The sequence below is a fragment of the Aotus nancymaae genome, unplaced genomic scaffold, assembly GCF_030222135.1.
Source record: "Aotus nancymaae isolate 86718 unplaced genomic scaffold, 86718_ANA_hifiasm-v0.15.2.pri h1tg000062l, whole genome shotgun sequence".
Lineage (NCBI taxonomy): Eukaryota > Metazoa > Chordata > Mammalia > Primates > Aotidae > Aotus > Aotus nancymaae.
In genome coordinates this window covers 12,567,782-12,593,944 of record NW_026988476.1, presented here as the reverse complement: position 1 = coordinate 12,593,944, position 26,163 = coordinate 12,567,782, and positions in this window count along the sequence as shown.

Sequence of the window (26,163 nt, the reverse complement as noted above, 5' to 3'; positions counted from 1 at the left end):
CACTTTTCTTTGCATGCAGGTATTGTTCACTCTCTCAAGGGTCCCTTTATCTTGGATTATTGGAACAATAACCAAAATATGTAAAATAAGATATAACCTTCAATTTTCTCTGTGGTCACCTACACTTACTTGAAATGTTCATCACATTCAAAGACCCACGAGAGGGCTTTGAACTAAGCGTGAAGAAAGCTATTTAGTTTTATTCATATAGTGTTTCATTCAGTGTATCTAAGATATTAGCTTCATAGCATTTATGACATTTTCCCTGTTTTAAAGCTGCTTAGAAATATTATCTAACACTTAAAGCATCAAAAGGGAAGAGTATTATATATAGGCCACTTAAAACAAAAACAATCTATTTTTAGGCTTCTTGCATATGTAAAAGTAAAATGTTAGACAGTATGTGCACACAATCTTTTTGGGAGAAAGGATACCACTAAACAATTTCTGGAGCAAAGAGGGTCATAGTAAGATTTCAAGTTGATAAGGTATATATAAAATGGATGCTTAGAGGAGGATTTAAAACTTTAGATATTTTTATTAGAAAGAAAAAAGCTAAATTAATGACATGAATTTTTACAAAGCTGAAAATGGTAAAGTGCATATAACTGAGTGTAAGAAGTAAATAAAGAAAACAAGAAAAATAAATAGAAAATAGACAACTATAAATACTCACTAAAGTAAAAATTCGTTTTTGAAACAATTACTAAAAATAATGAAACTCTACCAGTATTGTTCAATTAAAAAGATACATCTATTACCAACGTCAGAAATAAAATAATGTAAACATGTACAAATTTTATGTAATGAATGAGATTATAAGAAGTTTTTTTTGACAACTTTCTAGCAATGTTTGATAATTTAAATAGAATAGATCATTTTTGAAAGACAGTAAAGTAAGAATAAATACAGGACTTAAATAGCTCAATATGCCTCAAAGAAATTGAAATTATAAACCTTTCTGCAATAAAAAAATTCTATATGTAGATGATCTTGCTGGTGGATTTTGTCAAAGATGTGAAAAGAAATAACACAGATCCAACAGAAAAACCTCTCCAAGAGAGAGAAGGGGACAATTTGTATGAGATTCACATGAATCTTATTTCAAGTCATGACAAACATCCTTAATATAATATTAGCTGATGGAATTCATTTATATATAAAGAATAATACTGTAAAAAATAATACGTTTATAATGATTACCATATTTATAACATTCAAAAACTGTTCAATGAATACAACACATTATTATAGAATGAAGGAGGAATAAAGGAAGAATGACTATGTCATGACACACAGAATAAGAGCCAATAAAATTTTCAAATCCACTTATGATCAAACTAATCAAATGTGTTTATAAAAATATAAAAATATTATATGTAAAAGTGAAATTGGAGGTATCTCTGATGAATGCTAGAAAACATTTAAAGAAGTATTAATATCAATAGTTAATGAAGTCTTCCAGAAAAAAAGAGGGGAGGAAAGCATCCAAACTCAAGGTCTGTATTATCCTTTTAGCAGACCCACACCAAATATCACAAGACAGAAAAACACACTGGAAAAAAAAGAAAACCCACAGAAAAATAATCCTCATGAATGTAGACAAGAAAATTCTTTTTTAATTTTTTTATTGTACTTTAGGTTCTGGGGTACATATGCATATCATGCAGGATTGTTGCATAGGTACATACATGACAATATGGTTTGCTGCCTCCATCCCCCCCGTCACATATATCTGGCATTTCTCTCCATGTTATCCCACCCCAACCTCCCCACCTCCCTGCTGTCCCTCCCCTGCCCCCACAACAGACCCAGTGTATGCTGCTTCCCTCCCTATGTCCATGTGTTCTCATTGTTCAACACCTGCCTATGAGTGAGAACATGGCGGTGTTTGATTTTCTGTTCTTGTGTCAGTTTGCTGAGAATGATGGTTTCCAGCTTAATTCATGTCCCTACAAAGGACACATACTCATCATTTTTTATGGCTGCATAGTATTTCATGGTGTATATGTGCCGCATTTTCCTTGTCCAGTCTATCATCAATGGACTTTTGGGTTGGTTGCAGGTCTTTGCTATTGTAAACAGTGGTGCAGTGAACATATGTGTGCATGTGTCCTTATAATAGAACTGTTTATAATCCTTTGGGTATATACCTAGTAATTGGATTGCTGGGTCAAATGGAATTTCTATTTGTAGGTCCTTGAGGAATCACCACACTGTCTTCCACAATGGTTGAACTAATTTACACTCCCACCAACAGTGTAAAAGTGTTCCTATTTCTCCACATCCTCTCCAGCATCTGTTATCTCCAGATTTTTTAATGATCACCATTCTAACTGGCATGAGATGGTATCTCAATGTAGTTTTGATTTGCATTTCTCTAATGACCAGTGATGATGAGCATTTTTTCATGTTTGTTGGCCTCATAAATGTCTTCTTTTGAAAAGTGTCTGTTCATATCCTTTGCCCACTTTTGAAAAGGTGTTTTTTTTCTTGTATATCTGTTTTAGTTCTTTCTAAATTCTGGATATTAGCCCTTTGACAGATGAGTAGATTGCAAAAATTTTTTCCCATTCTATTGGTTGCTGGTTCACTCTAATGATTGTTTCTTTTGCTGTACAGAAGCTCTGGAGTTTAATTAGATTCCATTTGTCTATTTTGGCTTTTGTTGCCAATGCTTTTGGTGTTTTAGTCATGAAGTCCTTGCCTGTGCCTATGTCCTTAATGTCCTTAAAGTCTTTGCCTGAGCCCATGTACTTTGCCTAGGTTTTCTTCTAGGGTTTTTATCATGTTAGGTCTTATGTTTAAGTCTTTAATCTATCTGGAGTTAATTTTAGTGTAAGGAGTCAGTAAGGGGTCCAGTTTCTGCTTTCTGCCCATGGCTAGCCAGTTTTCCCAACACCATTTATTAAACAGGGAATCCTTTCCCCATTGCTTGTTTTGTTAGGTTTGTCAAAGACCTGATGTCTGTAGACATGTGGCATTGCCTCCGAGGCCTCCGTTCTGTTCCATTGGTCTATATCTCTGTTTTTGTACCAGTACCATGCTGTTTTGATTACTGTAGCCTTGTAGTATAGTTCGAAGTCAGGTAGCCTGATGCTTCCAGCTTTGTTCTTTTTACTTAGAATTGTCTTGGCTATGCAGGCTCTCTTTTGGTTCCATATGAAGTTTAAGGTGTTTTTTCCTGGCTCTGTGAAGAATGTCATTGGTGCTTGATGGGAATAGTGTTGAATCTATAAATTACTTTGGGCAGTATGGCCATTTTCACGATATTGATTCTTACTAATCATGAGCAGGGAATGTTTTTCCATCTGTTTGTGTCCTCTCTTATTTCCTTTATCTGTGGTTTGTAGTTCTCCTTGAAGAGGTTCTTTACATCCTTTATTAGTTGTATTCCTAGTTATTTTATTCTCTTTGTAGCAATTATGAATGGCAGTTCAGTCTTGATTTGGCTCTCTTTAAGTCTGTTATTGGTGTATAAGAATGCTTGTGACTTCTGCACATTTATTTTGTATCCTGAGACTTTGCTGAAGTTGCTCATCAGTTTCAGGAGATTTTGGTCTGAGATGATGGGGTCTTCTAAATATACAATCATGTCATCTGCAAATAGAGACAATTTGACTTCCTCCTTTTCTAACTGAATACCCTTTATTTCTTTTTCTTGCCTGATTGCTCTGGCTAGAACATCCAATACTATATTGAATAGGAGTGGTGAGAAAGGGCATCCTTTTCTAGTGCCAGATTTCAAAGGGAATGCTTCCAATTTTTGCCTATACAGTATGATATTGGCTATGGGTTTGTTGTAAATAGCTTTTATTATTTGGAGATACATTCCATCGATGCCTAGTTTATTGAGAGTTTTTAGCATAAAGGGCTGTTTAATTTTGTTGAAGACTTTCTCTGCATCTGTTGAGATAATTATGTGGTTTTTGTCATTCATTCTGTTTATGTGGTGGATTACATTTATAGACTTTCGTATGTTGAACCAGTCTTGCATCCCCAGGATGAAGTCTACTTGATTGAAATTGATAAGCTTTTTGATGTGCTGCTGCAATCGGTTTGCCAGTATTTTGTTGAAGATTTTTGCATCTCTGTTCATCATGGATATTGGCCTGAAGTTTTCCTTTTTTGTTGAGTCTGTGCCAGGTTTTGGTATCACGATGATGTTGGTCTCATAAAATGATTTGGGAAGGATTCTCTCTATTTGTATCATTTGGAATAGTTTGAGAAGGTGTTGTACCAGCTCCTCTTTGTATGTTTGGTAGAATTCGGCTGTGAACCCATCTGGACCTGGACTTTTTTTGGATGGTGGGCTATTAATTGCTGCTTCAACTTCAGACCTTGTTATTGGTCTATTTGGGATTCAAACTTCTTCCTGGTTAGGCTTGGGAGGGTGCAAGTGTCCCAAAGTTTATCCATTTCTTCCATGTTTACTGGTTTATGTGCATAGAGTTGTTTGTAGTAATCTTTGATGGTAGTTTGCATTTCTGTGGAATCAGTGGTGATATCCCCTTTATCGTTTTTTATTGCATCTATTTGATTCTTCTCTCTTTTCTTTTTTATTAATCTCACTAATGATCTGTCTATTTTGTTGATGTTTTCAAAAAATCAGCTCCTGGATTTATTTATTTTTTGAAGGCTTTTTTTGTGTGTTTCTATCTCCTTCATTTCTGCTTTGATCTTAGTTATTTCTTGTCTTCTGCTAGCTTTTGAGTTTTTTTGATCTTGCTCCTTTAGCTCTTTCAATTTTGATGATAAGGTATCAATTTTCGATATTTCCTCGCTTTTCATATGGGCATTTATTGCTATAAATTTTCCCCTAGACACTGTTTTAAATGTGTCCCAGAGATTCTGGTATGTTGTGTCTTCGTTCTCATTGGTTTCAAAAAACATCTTTATTTCTGCCTTCATTTCCTTATTTATCCAGTCAACATTGAGGAGCCAGTTCAGTTTCCATGAAATTATGTGGTTATGAATTAGTTTCTTAATCCTGAGATCTAATTTGATTGCACTGTGGTCTGAGAGACTGGTTGTTATGATTTCCATTCTTTTGCATTTGCTGAGGAGTGATTTACTTCCAATTATGTGGTCAATTTTAGAGTAAGTGCAATGTGGTGCTGAGAAGAAGGTATACTCTGTGGATTTGGGGTGGAGAGTTCTGTAGATGTCTGTTAATTTTGTTTGGTCCAGATCTGAGTTCAAGTCCTGGATATCCTTATTAATCTTCTGTCTTGGTGATCTGTCTAATACTGACTGTGGAGTGTTAGAGTCTCCCACTATTATTGTGTGGGAGTCTAAGTCTCTTTGTATGTTGTTAAGAATTTGCTTTATGTATTTGGGTGCTCCTGTATTGGGTGTGTATATGTTTAGGATCCTTAGCTCTTCTTGTATCATTGATCCTTTTACCATTATATAGTGCCCTTCTTTGTCTCTTTTGATCTTTGTTGATTTAAAGTCCATTTTATCAGAGACTAGGATTGCAACTCCTGCTTTTTTTTGCTCTCCATTTGCTTTGTAAATCTTCCTCCATCCCTTTATTTTTTGAGCCTATGTGTGTCCTTACATGTGAGATGGGTTTCCTGGATACAGCAAACTGATGGGTCTTGACTTTTTATCCAGTTTGCCAGTCTGTGTCTTTTGATTGGGGCATTTAGTCCATTTACATTTAGGGTTAATATTGTTATGTACGAATTTGATCCTGCCATTTTGATGCTAGCTGTTTGTTTTGCCCGTTCATTGACCCAGTTTCTTCATTGTGTCAATGCTCTTTATCATTTGGTACATTTTTGGAATGGCTGGTATGGGAGCTTAAAAACACAGTACAAGAACTTTGTGAAGCATGCACAAGTTTCAATAGCTGAATTAACCAAGCAGAAAAAAGGATATCAGAGATTGACGATCAAATTAATGAAATAAAACCAGAAGGCTAGATTAAAGAAAAAAGAGTGAAAAGAAATGAACAAAGCCTCCAAGATAGGGGATTATGTGAAAAGACCTAATCTTACATTTGATAGGTGTACCTGAATGTGATGGAGAGAATAAATCCAAGCTGGAAAACACTTTTCAGGATATTATCGAGGAGAACTTCCCCAACCTAGCAAGGTAGGCCAACTTTCAAGTGCAGGAAATTCAGAGAACACCACAAAGACATTCTTCAAGAAGACCAACCCCAAAGCACTTACTCCTCAGATTTACCAGGGTTGAAATAAAGAAAAAAATGCTAAGTGTGGCAAGAGAGAAAGGTCAGGTTACCCACAAAAGGAAGCCCATCAGACTCACTGCAGATCTCTTGTCAGAAACCCTACAAGCTAGAAGAGAGTGGGGTCAATATTCAACATCCTTAAAGAAAAGAACTTTCAACCCAGAATTGCATATCCAGCCAAACTAAGCTTCATAAGTGAGGAATAAATAAAATCCTTTATGGATAAGCAGTTGCTGAGAGGTTTCGTCACCACCAGGCCTGCCTTACAAGAGCTCCCAAAAGAAGCACTAAACATGGAAAGGACAAAAAAAATCTTAACAAAAAACTAGATACAATCCAGTAACATAAAAAAACACGACCTGCTGAGGTGTTTGCTGAAGGCAAAGGGAATAGAGAATGGGTAGTAGAAGAAGGCAGTCATCAATACCAGTTATGACCATATAACAAGTTGCAGAATTGAAGACAACTGTAATTATAATGAGTATTTTATCCTTCTTTCATTAAAAACATATTTGTGCATGTATACACTTGTACTAAAAAAATTCCTTTTATTTTATTTTAGCTTTATCATGTGATGTAAGATTTATTGACTTCATATCAGCTTCTAAGTATTGTTAACTTATGTAATCGCATTTGGGTTTGGGATTGGTGCATTTCCAGTTGTAAGAAAGATGATTGTATTATGTTATGTATAATTATGACCTTATTATTGTCTTTATTTGAAGATTATGTATAGTCTCAGGAGATGTATTTGGATTCAAGCTGACAAGGGCTGGACCTGTGGTGGTTAATATTGAGTGTCAGCTTGGTTGGATTTGAAAATCATGGAGCAGTTTAGAAGAAGACAGAAAACCAGCATAAGGCTCCTATTGTGTAGGAAGCTGTTCCATTGCCAGGCTCTTGACATTTGGACAGCTTCTTTCTGGCTCTTGTAAATGGCAGTTACCAAACACAGTGGCTATCAGCTTTGACTAGCAACTCTCTCAGATTAACAGTGGAAAGGTAACTCCTCTTGAACTGCTTTCTGTGACATCTTCAGTGTGAACTTTTGTCAAGTTCCACTGATGTGGCACCACAGTGATATCTCTGTCTTTCAGTGAGTCATGGCTATGCCTTTTCCAACAGTGTTTCGATCTTGACCTTGAAGAGGGTGCTCTTCTTTGGACACTCACTCTAAACCCTAGTTTAGAGTATGCTTTTTAAATCTACTATTTCTATATTCTTTAACTTGCTTTTTATTCCTTAATAATTCATTACTACTCTATAATTCCCTGCTAAAATTTATAGTTGTTTATACTAAATTTTCTCTGTCCAAATTACTGTATGGTTTCTATTTTCTGATTGGACTATAGTAAGTTGCCTTAGTGCTTAATATCTCATAGGAGATCTACTAATATTAGTTAAATATGTAACTAATGATAAATGGGAAGTGCTCACTACTTTTCAAAGTTACTAGCAGAGAAGGTACAGAAAAACAAAGCAAAAACAAAAGTTTTTGATATCATTTGGACTGGCTCATAAATGTTTTGGCCAATGCAGCATGTTGAACAGCTTTAGTAGCTGTTTCTGAACAGAGCCAGGGAAAGCAGAGACTGATAGCATCAATGCTACATAATGTTTCTTTTCAGCCCAGCTTGGCAATAATGTCAGTTAATTTGTGAGCATAACAGCTACCAGTTCAAAACTTGGCATAAAAAGTTACACCTTGGGAAGGGTCATCTTTAGTTCTGTAACAGAACCACTAATAAAATGCAATCACTGATACTGATCCAAGGGGAAAAAAGCTTATTTAACTACACCCAACAAATTATGTTTGAATAAGGTTTTATTGATTTCTTTCTATATTTTTCCCCATTTCAATGCTATTTGAAGTGCCATCTCACCACTGTTCAGAATTTTTGAAGCATACAACTATTTGGCTTCAACTTCAAAACAGTTAACTAGATGCCTCCAGATACTTCCAAAGGAATTGAGTATGTTTGAAAACTTCTTGGCCTCAGGCTCATAAAATGAGAGGGATTTCTAACATTCCATAGTACTGCTTTGCTCTTCAGTGTCATTTTATAGCATAATATTTCTTGAAAGCTGTCTCTAAGTGTGTTGAGGAGTGGTTGTTCTAGGTATATCTTGCCAATTTGTTCATAAATATTTAAGAATAATTTTTTAACTGAATTAGTCTAGCAAGAAAGTTTAGCAAGAAAATTCTGTGTGAAACTAGTGTGCTGAGTATTTAAAACAAATGGAGATAAGGTCTTTTCAACACTTTAAAAACTGATAAGCCATATTGACAGTTAAAATTATATATCATAGGGTGAATCCAATATAATAAAGGAATAATTAATGTTGTCAAGGCCAGATTTTGCAATGTTTTATTGCTTTTACTTCATATATTTTCTCTTAAATTTTCAGAATTTTGTGTGGTATAGAAATTGCAATTTTCTTGGAACAATGACAATAAAGATTTTTCATGATTTTGGGACATGAGTAAGAGTTAAACATGGGATATGGTATCTAATAGTTAATGGTTTCTGAAAAGGAGTCTAAAGGAAAAAAAGTAAGGCTATAAGAATGAAGAAAAAAAGAGAGATCTTAGAATAAAGGAAAGAAGACAAAGCTATAACAGGAAAAGAAAATAACTATGTATTTTCAAAATGAAATATGACATCAATCCAAAAACACGGGGTGTGCTTTGACTTTTTAAAATATTTTTTATTACTTTTCAATTTTGGGGGATACCTAATAGGTGTATAAATATATAATGTACATGATATTTTTTATACAGGCATGCAATGCATAGTAATCACATCATGGAGAATGGGGGCTCTATCCCCTCAAGCATTTATTCTTTATGTTGCAAAAAATCCAATTATATTATTTCAGTTATTTTAAAATGTACTATTAAATTATTTTTTACTATTGTCACTGCTATGCTATCAAATAGTTGGTCCTATTCATTCTTTCAAGTTATTTTCATACCCTATTTAAAATTATCTAAAATCTGTGCATGCTTTTCTTTTTAAAGTTATAAACTTAGATACATGAAGAACCACCTAACATGCTTTCAAAACTTGTTAACTGCTTTATGCTATTTATTGCGTTCTCATTCACCTTAAGGTGAACTATCTGAAATATTTTCTTTCAACCAGAATTTAACTTTTTTTCTGTGTCAACCAGAATTTGTATGAATTCAAAGTAGAGGGCATTCTCATTACATATAGATCTTATATTAATATTTTAGAAAATCACTCAACTTGTTATTACTCAGTATATCCTTTTGAAGGTTAAGGAACATAAATTTGAAGTTTATTCTTACAGCTACATTACAGAAAAGAAGTAAACAAAGGGAAATTGTTAGAAAAACGTTATTCAGGATGGCAGAAATGACAACTACCCTCTGGCCACTCGTATTTCTTTTTCTCCTACTTAAGCACCTTGGATGAGAAGGGTGAGAGTATTGTGGTCTGATTCTGAGATATGTCTCTGTTTTGAAGATTTCATCATTCTGGGCTTGAGAGATTGAAGATGAGAAGAGCAATTGCAGAGAGGGTTAATTTTATTTGCAGTCTATGTCGTTTTAGCAAGAAATCATCTATGTTTTCAATCTAGTTTCCTTTATTTATATCTTCTACTAGTGGCTTCAAGCCACAATGTTCATGAATTTTCAAGCCATGTTGAGCTTTACCCTAGTTCCAACTTTCTGTAAGGACCTTTTTACAGAAGAGCAGGTATGTCTCAATAGGGCTCCAGCAGTGATCCACTATAGATTATCTCTGCCTCACTGTTCCTGATGCAGCAGACCCTTGAGCATCCAGTCACCTAATGCTCTCATAAGATCCATGTCCGTACATGATGCCCAAGTAACCACTGCAGTCTTCTCATTATCTTTTTCCCAGGCACAGGTGCCACAGATCCCTCTTGCTTTTATGCTTTAGGCTTCTCCCTCAAGCTCTACTGCTGATTTTATGGTGGTGACTCTAGTGTTTTTTGTCAAGGCATCTGGAAAATATTCCATTCAATATCCTATCACATACAAACCCCTTCAATCATATGCTAAGCTAAGTGTTTTTAGTGTTTCTTCTACCGTCACTGCTACCTACATTGTATTTCGTATCTTATTAAGTGCCCCTTCTCTTTCCAATTTTTCTGGCCAACTTGAAATGATTATTGACCCTTCCAATTTTCTTATACTTAATATAAAAATGTATCAACAAATATTCCTGGCTGTACATTTTTAAATGTCCAAAAAGTAAAGACTTTTTACCCAAAACACCACTACTATACTGATTTAAGCTATCCTTAACTTTCTTCTGAGTTATTTCAATAGCATCCTAACCAGGCTTGTTGTTTATGTCCTATCATAGCCTTCTACCCTTTAGTGAATTATCAACATAGCAGACAGAGTAATTCTTTTAAAAGGAAAATCTGATATTTTATTTTATAAATAAATATTTAAAACTCTCTGAAGATTTTCATGTAATTCAGAGTGAATCTGAGGTCTTTGTAGCCTTCCTTCCCTGTTTACTTCTTTGCTTTTCTTTAAGTGTAGTTGCCATGTTATAGTTTCAGGACCTTTGCACTTGCTGATCTCTTAGATCAGAAGTAATTCCCCATAGATATGTGTATGGCTCCCTTTCTCAATAATTTCAATATTACCATCACTGTGAGGCCATCTCTGATGCCCTTTAAAGTTTCAATTTTGACTTTCTATAGTCATTCCTATCCCTTATGATTGATTTATTTTTCTCTACATAATTTATTATACCAAGGCTCTTTATTTATTTAGCAAAAGAAATTATATTTGTTAGCTGTTGATTATTGAACAATCACCAAATCTCAGTGGTAGCAAACAATTAGTTTTCTTTCTCAAGTGTCTTGGTGTCAGCTGTGAGTTTGCTCTGGTCTACTTTTGGCTGCAGCTCCTGTTCTTATTTTCTCTGAATTTTATACTAGGGCCCATATTCAAGAGAAAAGAGCTACAGAGGAAATTCTTCTCTGGATTGGTAGAGACCTAAGAGGGCACACCAACTGCACACACACATCTATTTCCTTCATACCTAATAACATATAATTGTATTGTCCATATCAACTTATGTGGTTAAGTTAAAGGCTGGAGATACATTATGGTACACTCCCTCCATGGAGATTGGAGAGGAGTACAAATATTTTAAATAATAAATGAATACAAACAGAATTTAACCAACAATAATAGTGGAAAATATTTAGATTAAACAATTTTAGAAGTATTCTAATTTCTAACATAGTCATCAAATTGCATACAATTGAACAAGACAAATAAAAATAATTTCAGAGTGGAAAATGAGACTCTACCTTGACCCTGGCATTGAAACTTCATGTTGAAGAATGCATGGGATTTCAATAAATGAAAAAGAAGAGAGAGGAAATTATTCAGCAATAATAATAGTACAATCAAACATTCAGAGGAAAGAAAATATGAACGATTTTCGTGAAAGAGTAAATGCATGTATACAAATGTTAATTTTGCACCACATAGCAATATTTTGGTCAATGACAAACCACATATACAAGAGTGATCCTATAAGATTATAATGGAGCTAAAAAATTAACATCATAGCCTCATAATGTCATAACACAAGACATTATTCATGTGTTTGTGGTGATGCTGGTGTAAACAAACCCACTGTGCTGCCAGTCACATAAAAGTATAGCACATATAATTATGTACAGTATACAATGTTTGATAATGATAATAAATGACTACGTTACTGTTTTCAGTGTATAAGATGCTATACTTTTCATCATTATTTTAGAGTGAGATCTTTCTACTCATCAAAAAATGTTAAGTGTAAAACACTCTCATGGAGGTCTTTCAGAAGGTATTCCAGAAGAAGGCATTTTTATCATAGGAGATGACAGCCTCATCCATGTTATAGTCGCTGAAGACACTCTAGTGGGACAAGATATAGAGGTAGAGGACAGTGATATTGATGATCTTGACTCTGTGTAGGCCTAGACAAATGTAAAAATTAGAAAAAAATTCCTTAAAAATTATAATTTAATTTGAAAAAGCATATAGAATAAAGATAGAAAGGAGGAAAATAATTTTGTACAGCTATCCAATGTGTGCAGGTTTTAAGTTGTCCTTACATAAGACTTAAAAATGTTTATAAAGAAAAACTTATAATAAACTAAGATTGATTTATTATTTAATAAATCAAACTTTTAAAATAAATTTTGTGTAGCCGAAGTGTACACATTTTATAAAATTCACAGTAGTGTGCAGTAATGTTCTAGGCCTTTGCATTAACTCACCCCTCACTCACTGACTCACCCAGAACAACATCTAGCTCTGTAATTTCCATTCATAGTAAATGCCCAGTACAGGTGTGTCTTTTTAAAATATTTTATACAGTGTTTTTCCTGTATCTTTTAATGTTTAGATATGCTTAGACACACAAATACTTACCATTGTGCAACAATTATCTATAGTATTGTGTATAATAACAAGTTGTAAAGGTTTGTAACCTAGAAGCAATAGGCTATACCATGTAGCCTTCGTGTATTGTAGGCTATCTCATATACGTTTGTGTAAGTCCACTCTATGGTGTTTGCACACAAAATCATCTAATGATGAATTTCGTAGAGTGAACCCACATTCTTAAGTGACACGTGAGTGGACACATACATGTCTACACTGAAAAACAAATTGTCTAACTTCTCCTTTACTTCCACTTCCCAAGGTGGGATTGGGTGCCACATTCCTTGTAGAAGCCCCAGTAATAGAAGAAGGATATACATGTAAGAGGTGGAAGACATATGTTAAGATCACTTTAGAGAATATTCCATCCCAGATTTTTTTTTTTTTTTTTTTTTTTTTTTTTTTTTTATATACAGGATCTTGCTCTGTTGGCTAGGCTGGAATACACTGGCGTGATCATAGCTCACTGTAACTTTGAACTCCTGGGCTCAAGTGCTCCTACTGCCTCAGCCTCTGAAACACACCCAGCTTCTTAATACTAGTTTTCTTTCTGGTCTACGTTACTTCACTCACTTTTCAATATGTTTGCTCATGAATTCTAGTTGTTTAATCTTATTATTTTATACATGTTTCTAATTCATAGTTTTTCTTAAACCTGCTTTAGAAGTACTCCTTTTGTTGTGTTTACTGGCCAGGAATGAGATCTCAGGCAAGCCCTCTGTGAGAGAGCCCCTTGACATTCTGATCATTCACAAAGATGTTATCGTTTTCTGTTCTCAATGCTCAGACTGTAAATGGCCACCAAGACAACTCAGAAACTTCTTGATGTTAGGATATACTGTAAGACATCACAAGTTTTAAGGAAGAATAGATAGAGCTTCTGCCGTTAGTTTTTTCTCCACCTGTTTGGTCTTCTAACTCCATGATAGATTAAATAATTATTTTCATTACTCACATTTACATTTTCTAACCAAAACATTTTATTAATCATAATTGGTAACCATCCTACAAGATAACTTAATTGCCAGACTCTTGTGTAGGCTGCTGGTGAGACTAGTGGTGACTGTTTCAAGATCTAATAACAATTCCTAGTCTAATTATTAAGCTATGGTAGGTTAATTTGGTGTAAACTGTGATGCCTATTCATGAGAAGACCCTCTTGAGAAGATTGCAACTATGCCAGTCAATACCAGCCTTCTGAGAAGAACATGTAAACAGTCAGACACATTTTCACTTCAGAAACTCAGCAAACAGACTCCATTTCACATTCTACAATTCTCTAACCTTGCAGTAGTTCCTGCTACACTTTATCCTCCCGTGATGACTTCCACACACTTTTTTTTGTTGTTGTTTAAATCATGGCAACATCTCTCCTGAATGCATGAGTTTAAAGGTGTATTTTGTTTTTTAGTTTCTTTTTAGTTTGTATCAACATTAACCACCAAATGAACACTGTTAATGGATGTTTAAATATGGAAAAGCAGTTACCTTCTGCCCATAGATCAAAGAGATCAGAGATACATAATTTAGCTTGACACTGATGATAAAATTTGATTATATAATAATTATATAGGGATTTAATGTAAAGTACTGGAAAGGATTTAGGAGTTGTTCATTTCAATTTGATCTCCATCTCCATAGAATCAACATTTAAGAGGTTGAGGAGTCATTCTAAGCCTTTCCATCCAACTTTTCAGTTTTATTTTATAATAAGAACCAAAGAGGATAAGTAACTTGCCCTTGAGTTACAAGCTAATTTTCTTGCCTCCCAGACTTTCTGCTACACTTCTTATCTCTCCACATAATTACATTATCTCATCAAAGTCATAGCTTCTGAGCTTTAGTTTATAAGAAAACTGATTTGATTGTTATTGTTCCTTCTTTTAGTGTGTGTTTCTGTGAACTTCATTTGTTATTTTAATCCTCTCTTAGGTGCCTACTGGACATATCTTTATTAAGCATACTCTCTGATCACTCTTTTCTCATATGGAGAATAAGGAAAGGGTAAAATTCAAGAAAAGGACACTAGGATCTATCCCAGCATAGCTCCTATTGTTCTACTGGCAATTTTCTAGGTTATGATTATGGAGATTTGCTATAGTCAACACCTTCCAAGTTCATGCAGGATAAGTACATTACTGCCTATGGCTTTATATGGGGGAATTCTTACTGACTTTTCTGTGTGACAGGACATCTTATTTTTATCATCTTCATTAGGTGCTTTGTTTATTTTTTCTTTCCTCTGTCAATTTCCCCATGTTGGAGAAAAACCATTCTGGTTTTATATTGATAAATTTCCTCAGTTACATATCAAAACAACCCCTGCCTTTTCTGTAGGACTATTAAATATTCTTAGATTAGGCCTCACCAAATATCATTAAGAGCATCTTAGGAGAAGTAGATTCTTGAGTAGCTGTTAAATAAATATAAGTTTTAAAGTGAAGAAGACAGCATTCTCTACTCTCCCACATATTCACATTATTTTTGTGTTAAGCAAAGATTTTAAACTGTAGTAAAGTTTTATAGACTGGCAAAGTAAAACCTTACCACCTAAACTAAATGTTATTTCTAGACCAAATGCTAACCAATAGGACTTTACGTATTTAAATTTTATTCTGGTAAAATATTCATAAATTTTATGCTTATTTATAAATTTGATAGGTTATAAAATGTTATCCTTGTAATGCATGAAAATAGTAAGCCCTAGGGAAAAGATACCTGTACCTCCAGTTAGGAAAAGACTGAAAGACTGGTCCGCTGTCCCTTTCAAGGATGATAAGCCAACATTTGTATAGATCATAGCACAATAGAATTTCAAGACAATAAAATTATTAGTAAAAACCCTAATTACTGGAAAATAAAACAAAAACCAGGGAGATGAATTAATAATATTATCAGTAAAGTAGTATGGAGAATTAGCATTTATTGAACATATAATTATGTACTTAGCTTGAATTGTCTCATTTTATATACAAAACAATCCAGAGGTAAATCTGTTCTTATAAGTAAATTGTACACTAACATAGTAAAAGATTTGGAAACTGTTTTTATAATCTTAGCACAGTGTTATTTTGAACTTTGAAATATGATGTTGAACTCACCTACATCTTAATTGCATGTATTCTTGAAACACTAATTTTCTTCAGTTTCTATGGATTACGTGGGGCTTTTTAAGCTAAATATAAATAGCACATATATTAAAACAAAAACATAATGTATTAAAAAATTGATTTTCAAATGTCAAACCATAAACATATCTTGTTCCTGATGAATTTATTGGTAGAAACAGTTCCAACAATTCCTATCTGAGCTTACAGAAATTCTATCCTGTCCTTAGATCAGGCATAGCCACCTAGATTTCTGAGAAATATTCTAAAGTTTGTGACTCACCAGTAAGAAAAGGCTATTAAAAAAATCCTTAAGATAGTTATGACTGCTTCCTAAACTTCATTGCAATGATATTTTAATTAACCATGGCATAATTTGGCAACTAGTAATTTTGGGGGTATGCAATACAGATAATTTTGGTTCAAGTCAATGAATTATACTAATTGATTCATCCAAAAGATAAACTATATTTTAAAACCCATAGTTAAAGCTAATTTAGAATTCTGTAATGTGCTAAAAAATGAAAGATATCAAGTATACCTATAAAATAGCATTTCTAAAAATTCAAAGCAAAGCTTTTAGATTTCACTTAAGATCTGTTCATTTTAGTTCCTACTAAACCAAACCTACAATAAATTCTCATTTTATAAAAGATGAGCATATGATAAAAATGACAGAAAATATGATATACTTTGGAAAGTAAATAACACTGAAATAATTTAAACATTCTTCTCCTCAAAATTATTTGTTTAAATCTCCTGTAATTACTAAAGTATGATATTCATAGTGTCTTTGAACCACAGAGAGAGGAATGTGGGAAGGAAAAAGATATATGTGGGGGAGTGTACATAAGTCAGATATAGTCTATGCCCTTCATCAATTTATGTTTAAAATAACGGGTTATAATTATGCAGATGAAAATTATACAAGTTAAAGCAATATTTGTAATAAGAGATCTCTACTGTGATTTCAGAAATGTAGCGAAGAGAGAAGGTTCAACTGTACAACAGGTGCCTCACTCACGCATGTGGACATTTGTATGGCAAACATCTATCCAAGCTTCAGGGATAGCTGATCCTTGGCTACTGTTTGAACTTGGGTATGTCTATGCCAGCAGCAATTATAGGCTATGGGAAGTTAGACCTGTGGAGAGAACTGAGCAGGTACTGGAACTGAGCTCAGGACTAAAGATCAGAAAGTGGCCCGTGTGATCTAGCTTAAAGCAGGCCCATGTGATCTTGACCCTGTTGACTCCTTGGACGCTAGTGGGGGTGATATTGGAAGGAACCATCCAAAGCACAGATGGAGCTCTGAGATAGTACTGGAAAGAGAACTCTAGTAAGGCATGAACTTCTAACAAGGCATGAATTTCAGATAAAGAAAGTTAGGTGGCTACTAGGTGATACATGATTCCTGACCAATGCCTTTGAAAAAATGTCAAATGATATGAATATTATGTAAACAACTAAAAAGTAATGCTATACACTGAGCTGAGTATAAAATAATACTGAGTATAAAATAATACTGGGAATTTTTTTTTGCCCTCATGAAAAAATGAATATACAGACTAGAAATGATAGAGGAGGAAGTTTATATATTGTCATAAATATAAAGCCAACCAGCTTCAGAGGGGACATGCAAATGTAAGCACATTTAGTGGAATTCTGTCAAAATCAAGCGTTTGTGGTTTTAATTTGAAAGTAACTTTATAACACAAATGAGGGATCACTGATTAAAAGCTATTTTTTTCATATTTTCATCAGCTATTCTTCCTCTTTCTTCATATACAATAGTTATCTACAATTAAATATATATATGAGTATTAAAATATAGGTAATTATTTTATGAAACAATGAATATATCTGAAGAGTAGAAATAAAATCATCTTTAATGCCCATAAATTTTCAGTTAGCACATTATTTTTGGTTCTATTAAAATATCCTTATAAATGGTTAATTAAAAAGCTATGGGTATCTTAAATAATGGAATAAATATTTTTTTCATTTTTATAGGAGCATGAATAACTTCCAATTCCTAGAGATAGAGATACATGTTAACTTAAATTTGGTTGAAAGGAAAGCCTCTGGTTTAAGTGCCCCTACAAGAAAATATGTTTAAGTGCAGTCAGGTGCAGTAGCTCATGCCTGTAATCCCAGCACTGTGGGAGGCCAAGGTGGGTGGATTGCATAAGTCCAGGAGTTGTAGACCAGCCTGGACAACATGGCAAAAAAAAATCTTTGCTAAAAATACAAAATATTAGCCAGGTGTGTTAGCATGTGCCTGTAGTCCCAGCTACTTGGGAGGCTGAAGTGGAAGGATTACCTGAGCCCAGGGAGGTTGATGCTACAGTAAGCTGAAATTGTGCCACTGTACTTCAATCTGAGCAATAGGAGTAAGAATCTGTCTCAAAAAAGAAAAAAACTTGAATATCTTTAACACATAAGTTCAAGTTTTGTACTTGAACTTATAAGTTCAAGTTATTTGTTTGATATCTGATATCTATCTGCATAATCTGTACAGTTGAAAACAGCATAAGGGAAAATAATACAGGAAAGTACTATGACTTTTCATTGAAAATATGTATTTTCCATCACTTCCTTTGAACTAATTTTGTCATCCTGCTGATTTCCTTACCAAAATAAAGTTTTTACTTCTGCTCATATATTTGTGAAAATAGTTATGTTTTTAAATGTCAAAAATTATACTTTGACACTGGAATTATATTAGACAAAATAATTTCAAAGAAAGACATTGAGGATCAAACACATTCTAGTGAATATTTAATCAACATTTTCTATACATTTGATTCTTCCACAGACTGTGTATCATGAACACCATTAATACATGTAATGTGTGTATTATGGATATCGCCATTGAAAATATTTTCTGATCAAGCCATTAGTAGTAATATTTTTGTTTTATTTATGTAATAAAATATTTTCACCATAAACTGTTTCTCCATTTGCATCTCTCTCTCTTACATCAATCAGTGGGGTCTGAGTCTAGGAATGGAAGGCAAAAATAAAACACATGAATGATAAATAATTAGGCTCTATCATAGAAGCATTTCAGTTATAAAATGTATATAATTTAATCAATAAAGATAATGCCAACAATGGTTTATGGAAAGCAAATTTTTCTAATTAGTATAATTTTTCTAATTCTCAATAATTTATTTTAGACATTCATTAGCATATGCAGTTTGAAGATCATCAGTATACTCCATAAACTTTCAGACTGGGAGGAAATTCCAGTTTGAAGACCAGAACTTCATTCCATGCTTATAGAATCCCAAAAGTCTTCATGATTGTATAAACTGATTAATTTTAATAAATCTTTTGATAGATGAATACATGTTAGATATAGATATATACATACACTGTGACATATAGATAGATATAAATAAAGATACAGTTATAATCTACTGGTTCTGTTTCTGTGTTTGAACCTGAGATTCAGAGGTTGGTATCCAAAGTGGTAGCAGAAAAACAGAATGGCAAAAGATTTCCTCAATTAATTCTGGATTTTCTGGAATGCATTAGCTAATCTAATTCAATTTAAAGACACTATTTGCCCTATTTCCAGGGGGAAAAAACACTAGTGTTTCATGGTAACACACTGAAAAAAAGTGTTACTAAAATTGTCACTTTTTATACTTGTAGTTGTTAAAAGTATCCATAGAAGGCAAGGTCTACTTGACCAATATTTGTGAACATAGAATGTTTCATTCAAAATAAGGAGTATAATGGAGTTTGTTGCTTGCTTTTAACTGTACTAGAGAAAATGAGAAAATAATAGTGCACTATTAAAGTTATCTTATTTTCTTTCTTTGTAAATGGTACTATAAAATATAAAGTGTGAGGTTGTATATTTTAGTATTATAAACTATCAACAAAAAATTTCTATCAAGAATGTCAATAGCAGTACTACATTACTTTTCTATAGTCTACATAAAATATATATGTTTTGAAATCTTTGTCCTATAAGTAGGTGATTAAAAATAGAAAGTAAAACATTCCAGGCAGGTATATACCAAGTAGTTATTTAATTGACTGTAGTATTCTGAATTTTGTTTTGGTATTTTTTTCTTTAAGATATTTTAGTGATTTTCTTTTCTAATTTTCATTAAATGTTTATTTCATGATAAATTTAATCTTTGTAATTTTACATTTATTTTCTTAATAAAGTGAACCATCCCCTTCTCCCACCGGCCAAATTGCATCACCTTCAGGCCTGCACAAAATTGAGATTCACTCCTTTCCCTTCTTCTATAGGGAAGAATGAGAACTAGAGAAACAGCATATGGTAAAGTTGAAAATCAAGCATTAGATTGCCTGAGTTTCTGTCACTTCTTGGCTATGTGATGCTCAGAAGTCATCTACTTTCTCTGTGCTTGAGTTCCTTTAGCCGCAAGTTGAAGATAAAAATAAAATTTATCTTGTCAAGCTATTACAAGAATTATGTGGATCACTTGGGACCAAAGTGCTTCACATATAAATACTATGCACATATTTGCTGTAATTCATGGCCAGCTGATGTTAAATTTCAACAGAAATCCTCTACAGAATAGTTTATTTTTGTGAACTAAAATAAAGAACATTTTACAGATCTATGTCTAAGGTCTAAAAATAATCTAAGGCATAGAAAAATAAAATTCAGAAAATAAAGATAATATTGTATTTTTATTCAGGAATTATGAGAAATCTGGAAAGAGCTATTGATGGGTTATTTTTTACATTTTCTGGCAATTTTTTTTTAGTCTATGGGAATTCTAACACGTTAGGGTAGAATTTCAAATATTTTGATAAAACAAATTTAAAAATTTTACTTCAAACCAAAATAGTGAATCAGCACATCAACACCACTTTCTACTAGTCCATGAAATACAATTTATATTAAGAATTTTTTCAATTTAGTTGTGTGCTATGCATGGGACATATCATTTGTTGCTAATTTCTCTGATCTGATATAAAATACTTGTTCAGTTTTTCAAGTAGTTATAGGACATGAAATTAAGGCTAACTAGTAAAAGACTACTGCAAAGACATTGAGTTGTATGTAGTACATTAAGATAAAAGACATCTTGTTTTGAATAATTACAAGAAAATTACATGTTTCTTTGTAGAGTTAAAAAAAGCCTGAGGGAAAAGTAAGCATTAAAACTACTAATTCAAATGATTTTTATGCTTCTAGCTTTTGGATATGTAAGTTATTTTTGAAAATTTACTTCAAATAAATTGAAAGTTATCTAAAACTAGATTACAAGCAAAATAACATTAATTTAGCAAATTAGAGCAATTAGAAAATGTCAGTTTGTGTAAAAATACTGGATTTACAATTCAGAAAATTATTTCCAAAACTACATTTTTTCCTGGATGATTATAAAAATAGAATGACTTGAAATATTAAATATTAACATTAAATATAAATAGATGTAGAAGTTTTGTTCACAAGATATAAACTATAAGGTCAGTTGATAGTATAATTAGATATATGTGTTGCTTTTTTGTGTGTGTGGAAACCTTCTGTTTTTAGAGAATAGAACTCCTAATATAGAGGAGTCCCTAATTTGGTATGATACAAATATCCTCTGGATTATAATTACATTCATCTGTTGTCCTGGTCCTATTCCTAACCACTTCATTCCCTCTCTTAAACTAGAATGTAATTACTTGAGAAACCTGCCAATATTGATAACACATAATTTTACAGTATACAAATTAATTCTGACATTTTCCCTGGAAACAGATTTATTCATAATATAATACTTTCAAACTTGGCCTTCTCCCAAGTTTCTCCACTTTATGGATATGATTCTGTACTATATTATATGTGAATGGAAATCATTTTTAAATTTCCAAAATATTATAATAATATATTTATAATTAATGTAACAAACTATTTTTAATTTTTCTCTTAATTAGGAAACAAGGGGCATTGAAGATTAGTTTTTTTTCTTTTTTACAAAAAAATAATAGAAATATATTTCTCCTTTTAATGCACTTAGAAAAGATTAAATGCTCTTTAGAAGCATAGGTAGATTCTTACACTGTGCATTTCAGTAAAAGAAAAACTATCATCAAGTTTACAAACCTCATTACCATTTCTTTAATTACACTTTCAGCTTTGGATTAAAGTTATGAATATTGTGGAAGATGGGGCATAAAGACAACTTTGCAGTTGTTAATTATCACATAATTTCCAAATAATTATCTAAAAATAGTTAAATTACTTTGTACTTAAAATTCTTAACATAATAGTTACGTTATAGTGTTTGTTTTGAATCTTTTAATTATTTTTAAAATTTTTGTAGGTACATAGTAGGTGTGTATATTATAGGGTAGATGAGATGTTTTGATACATTCATGCAATGTGAAATAAGCTGATTACTATTGACTATAGTTACCCTATTGTACTATAAAATACTAGGTCTTATTTATTCTATTTTTTATACACATTAACTATGCCCACTTCTCTACCAGCCCTGAGCTAGCCTTCCTAGCCTCTGCTAACCATCCTTCTACTCTCTATGTCCATTAGATCAATTGTTTTAATTTTTAGATCTCACAAATAAGGGAGAACATGTAATGTTTGACTTTCTGCTCCTGTCTTATTTCACTTAACATAATCATCTCCAGTTCCATTGATGTTGTTGCAAATGACTGGATCTCATTTTTTTAATGGCTGAAGAGTACTTCACTACACATTTCTACAACATTTTATTTCATTTAGGTTGCTTTCAAGTCTTAGCTGTTGTAAATGGTGCTGCAACAAATGTAAGAGCACAGGTATCATTTCCATATAGTGATTTCTTTTCTTTTGGGTGTATACCTAGCAGTGGAATTGCTGGATCACATAGTAGCTCACTTTTAAGTTTTTTGAGGAACCTCCAAACTGTTCTCCATAATGGTTGTACTAATTTACATTCCCACCGACAGTGTACAAGAGTTCCCTTTCCTCCACATTTTTTGCCAGCATTTGTTAATTGCCTGTCTTTTGAATAAAAGCCATTTTAACTGGGGTGAAATGATATCTCATTGTAGTTTTGATTTGTATTTCTCTAATGATCAGTGAAATTAAGCACCTTTTCTTATGCCTGTTTGCCATTTGTATGTCTCCTTTTGAGAAATGTCTACTCAAATCTTTTGCACATTTTTTAAATCGGATTATTAGAGTATTTTTTCCTATGGATTCTTTTAAGCTCCTTACATATTCCAGTTATTTATCCCTTGTCAAAGGAGTAGTTTGCAGATATTTTCTCCCATTCTGTGGGTTGTGTTTTCAGTTCATTGATTGTTTCCTTTGCTGTGTAGAATCTTTTTATCTTAAGGTGATTCCATTTGTTCATTTTTGCTTCTGTCATCTGTGCTTGCAGGGTATTGTTCAAAAAGTCTTTGCTCAGATCAATGTCCTGGAGATTTTTCCTCAATGTTTACTTGTAGTTTTTCTTATAATTTGAGGTTTTAGAATAAAGTCTTTATTCAATTTTAATTTTATTTTTCTGTGTGGCAGGAAATTGGAGTCTAGTTTCATTCTTTTGCATATGGATATCCAGTTTTCCCCCACACCATTTAATGAAAAGGGACTGTCTTTTTTCCAGTTTATATTCTTGACGCTTTTGTCAAAAATGAGAACATCCTCTACTATGTTGAATAACAGTGGTGACACTGAACATCCTTGTCATTTTCCAGATCTTAGAGGAAAGAATTTCAGTTTTCCCTATGTATTATGATACTTGCTCTGAGTCTGTCATATATGGCTTTTATTAAGTTGAGGTATGTTCTTTCTATACCCCGTGTTTTGAGGGTTCTTATCATGAAGAGAGGTTGAATTTTATTAAATGCTTTTCAGTATCAATTGAAATGATCATATAGTTTTAATCCATCATTCTGTTGATATTAGGTACCACAATGATTGATTTACACAGGTTGAATCACCTTTGCATCACTTTGATGAATCCAACTTGATCATAAATAATGATCTTTTTAATGTACTGTTGAATTCAGTTTGCTAGTATTTCATTGAGGATGTTTGCATCAATATTCACCAGAGATATTGGCCATAGTTTTTGTTAGTTATGTGTGTGTGTGTGTGTGTGTGTTTATATGTCTTTGCCTGATTTTTCTATCTGGTTAATCGTGGCCACATCAAATGAATTTGAAAGTATTCCCTCCTCCTCTACTTTTCAGAATTGTTTGAGTAGGATTGGTATCAGTTCTTGAAATGTTTTGTAGACTTTAGCAGTTAAACCATCAGTTTCTGGGCTTTTTTCTTTCTTTCTTTTTTTCTGAGTGTGATGATTAATATTGAGTGTCAACTTGAGTTGGTTGAAGGATACAAAGTATTGTTCCTGGGTGTGTCTGTGAGTGTGTTGCCAAAGGAGATTAACAGGTGAGTCAGTGGACTGGGAGAGGCAGACCCATCCTCAATCTCGGTGGACACTTTGTAATCAGCTGCCGGCATGGCTAGGATAATAGCAGGCAGAGGAACATGGAAGGACTAGACTTGCTAAGTCTTCTGGACTCCATCTTTCTCCTGTGCTGTATGTTTCCTGCCCTCAAACATCAGACTTCAAGTTCTTCAGCTTTTGGACTCTTGGACTTACACCAGTGGTTTGCCAGAGGCTTTCAGGCCTGTGATCACAGACTGAAAGCTGCACTGTCAGCTTCCCTACTTTAGATGTTTACGGGACTCACACTGCCTTCCTTGCTCCTTAGCTAGCAGCTGGCTCATTGTGGGACTTTACCTTGTGATCATGTGAGTCAACACTCCTTAATGAAATCTGCTTTATATACACATTTATCCTATTAGTTATGTTAGAGATGTAATTGATATGCCAGAATTTACAATGTTTGTATTTTATATTTTTCTAAAACTATTTGTTATAAATTACCTCAGTGATACCCACACTAAAATGGGCATAATTATAAATTATCCCAGTGTTGTCTATACCAGAAAAAATTAAAAAATAAATATTTGTAAAAGGTTAATGATGTTAGGAAATCAATTGTTTTATTTGGAAATGCTATTGAAATATTTTTCATTTAGAATTGCTTATAACCATCAAATTATAAATGTATAAATTTTATTTCTGTTTTTTTGTTGTTGTCCTTCTTCTTTCTTCTTCTCTTAACTTTCCCTTCCTTTCATCAAGACCATTAGTACAGTGCCTGCAACTTGAGTAGCACTCTAGCCTAGACATTCTCTGCCCTTGATCTGCTCATATTAGCAGGATGGGCAAATGTATAATGTAATCTAGATGCACACAGAACTCCACTAAAGCATAATTACAAAGGAACCAAATTATAGACCTATCAAAGGAAATGTCCTGTGTGTTCATTTATAAAGACACAAGAGGCATGAGTAATAATACTATAATGGAGCTGGAAAGACAAACAATATTTTATGCATGAAGAATTGTGTCTGGAACTGGGTGTATATGCAAAGATCATAATCATCATATGGAATTCATGAAAATAAGGTTGTTAAATTAGTGGAAAAATATTACACTTCTACTCATTATCATAATAAGATCAGAAGAAATCATGGAGATTCAGGCTAATCATTGCATTATTCACCTGCTGAATCTTCTGGTTTTCATTTTTCTCGTTAGACATCTGTCTCCAGTCATTTACTAAATCTTGTCATTCCCAAAACTGCATCCACCCTGGCACATTTTGGTCAACTTCATGATACATATACACCATAATGTTATTGGCTATATAAAAGGAGAAACAGTCTGTATATCTTATAGAATATTTAAGTATTTGGTAATATCTAAAGATTTAATCATTTTCTGAGCATTGAAGTGAAACTGAAGGAGTGTTTTTTTTGAAAGGAGATATCAAGCATTGGCATCAGGGAGATGGGGAGCGATAGCATGGGGAGAAATGCCACATATAGGTGAAGGGGAGGAAGGCAGCAAATCACACTGCCACGTATGCACCTATGCAACAATCTTGCATGTTTTTCACATGTACCCCAAAACCTAAAATGCAATAAAAAAAAAAAAGAGTCTTGAATTCACATCCAGGCCTTTTCACTTTCCACATTGGGTAAAACTTTAAATGGCAAGATTGTTTTTCATTTTATTTTTTCTTTATTTCAATAACTGTAGGGGTACATGCAGTTTTTGGCTATATGGGTGCATTGTAAAGTCTAGGCTTTTAGTGTAACCATCACCTGAATAGTGTACCTTGGACCGAATAGGCAATGTTTCATTTCTTACCACTGTCCCACCCTCCTGCCTTCTGAGTTTCCAGTGTCACTTGTACCACCCTGTATGCAATTTCATACCCATAGATTAGGTCCCAATTATAAGCGAGGACCTGCATTATTTGGTTTTCTGTTCCTGAGTTACTTTTAGATAATGGCCTCCAATTCCACCAAGTTGCTG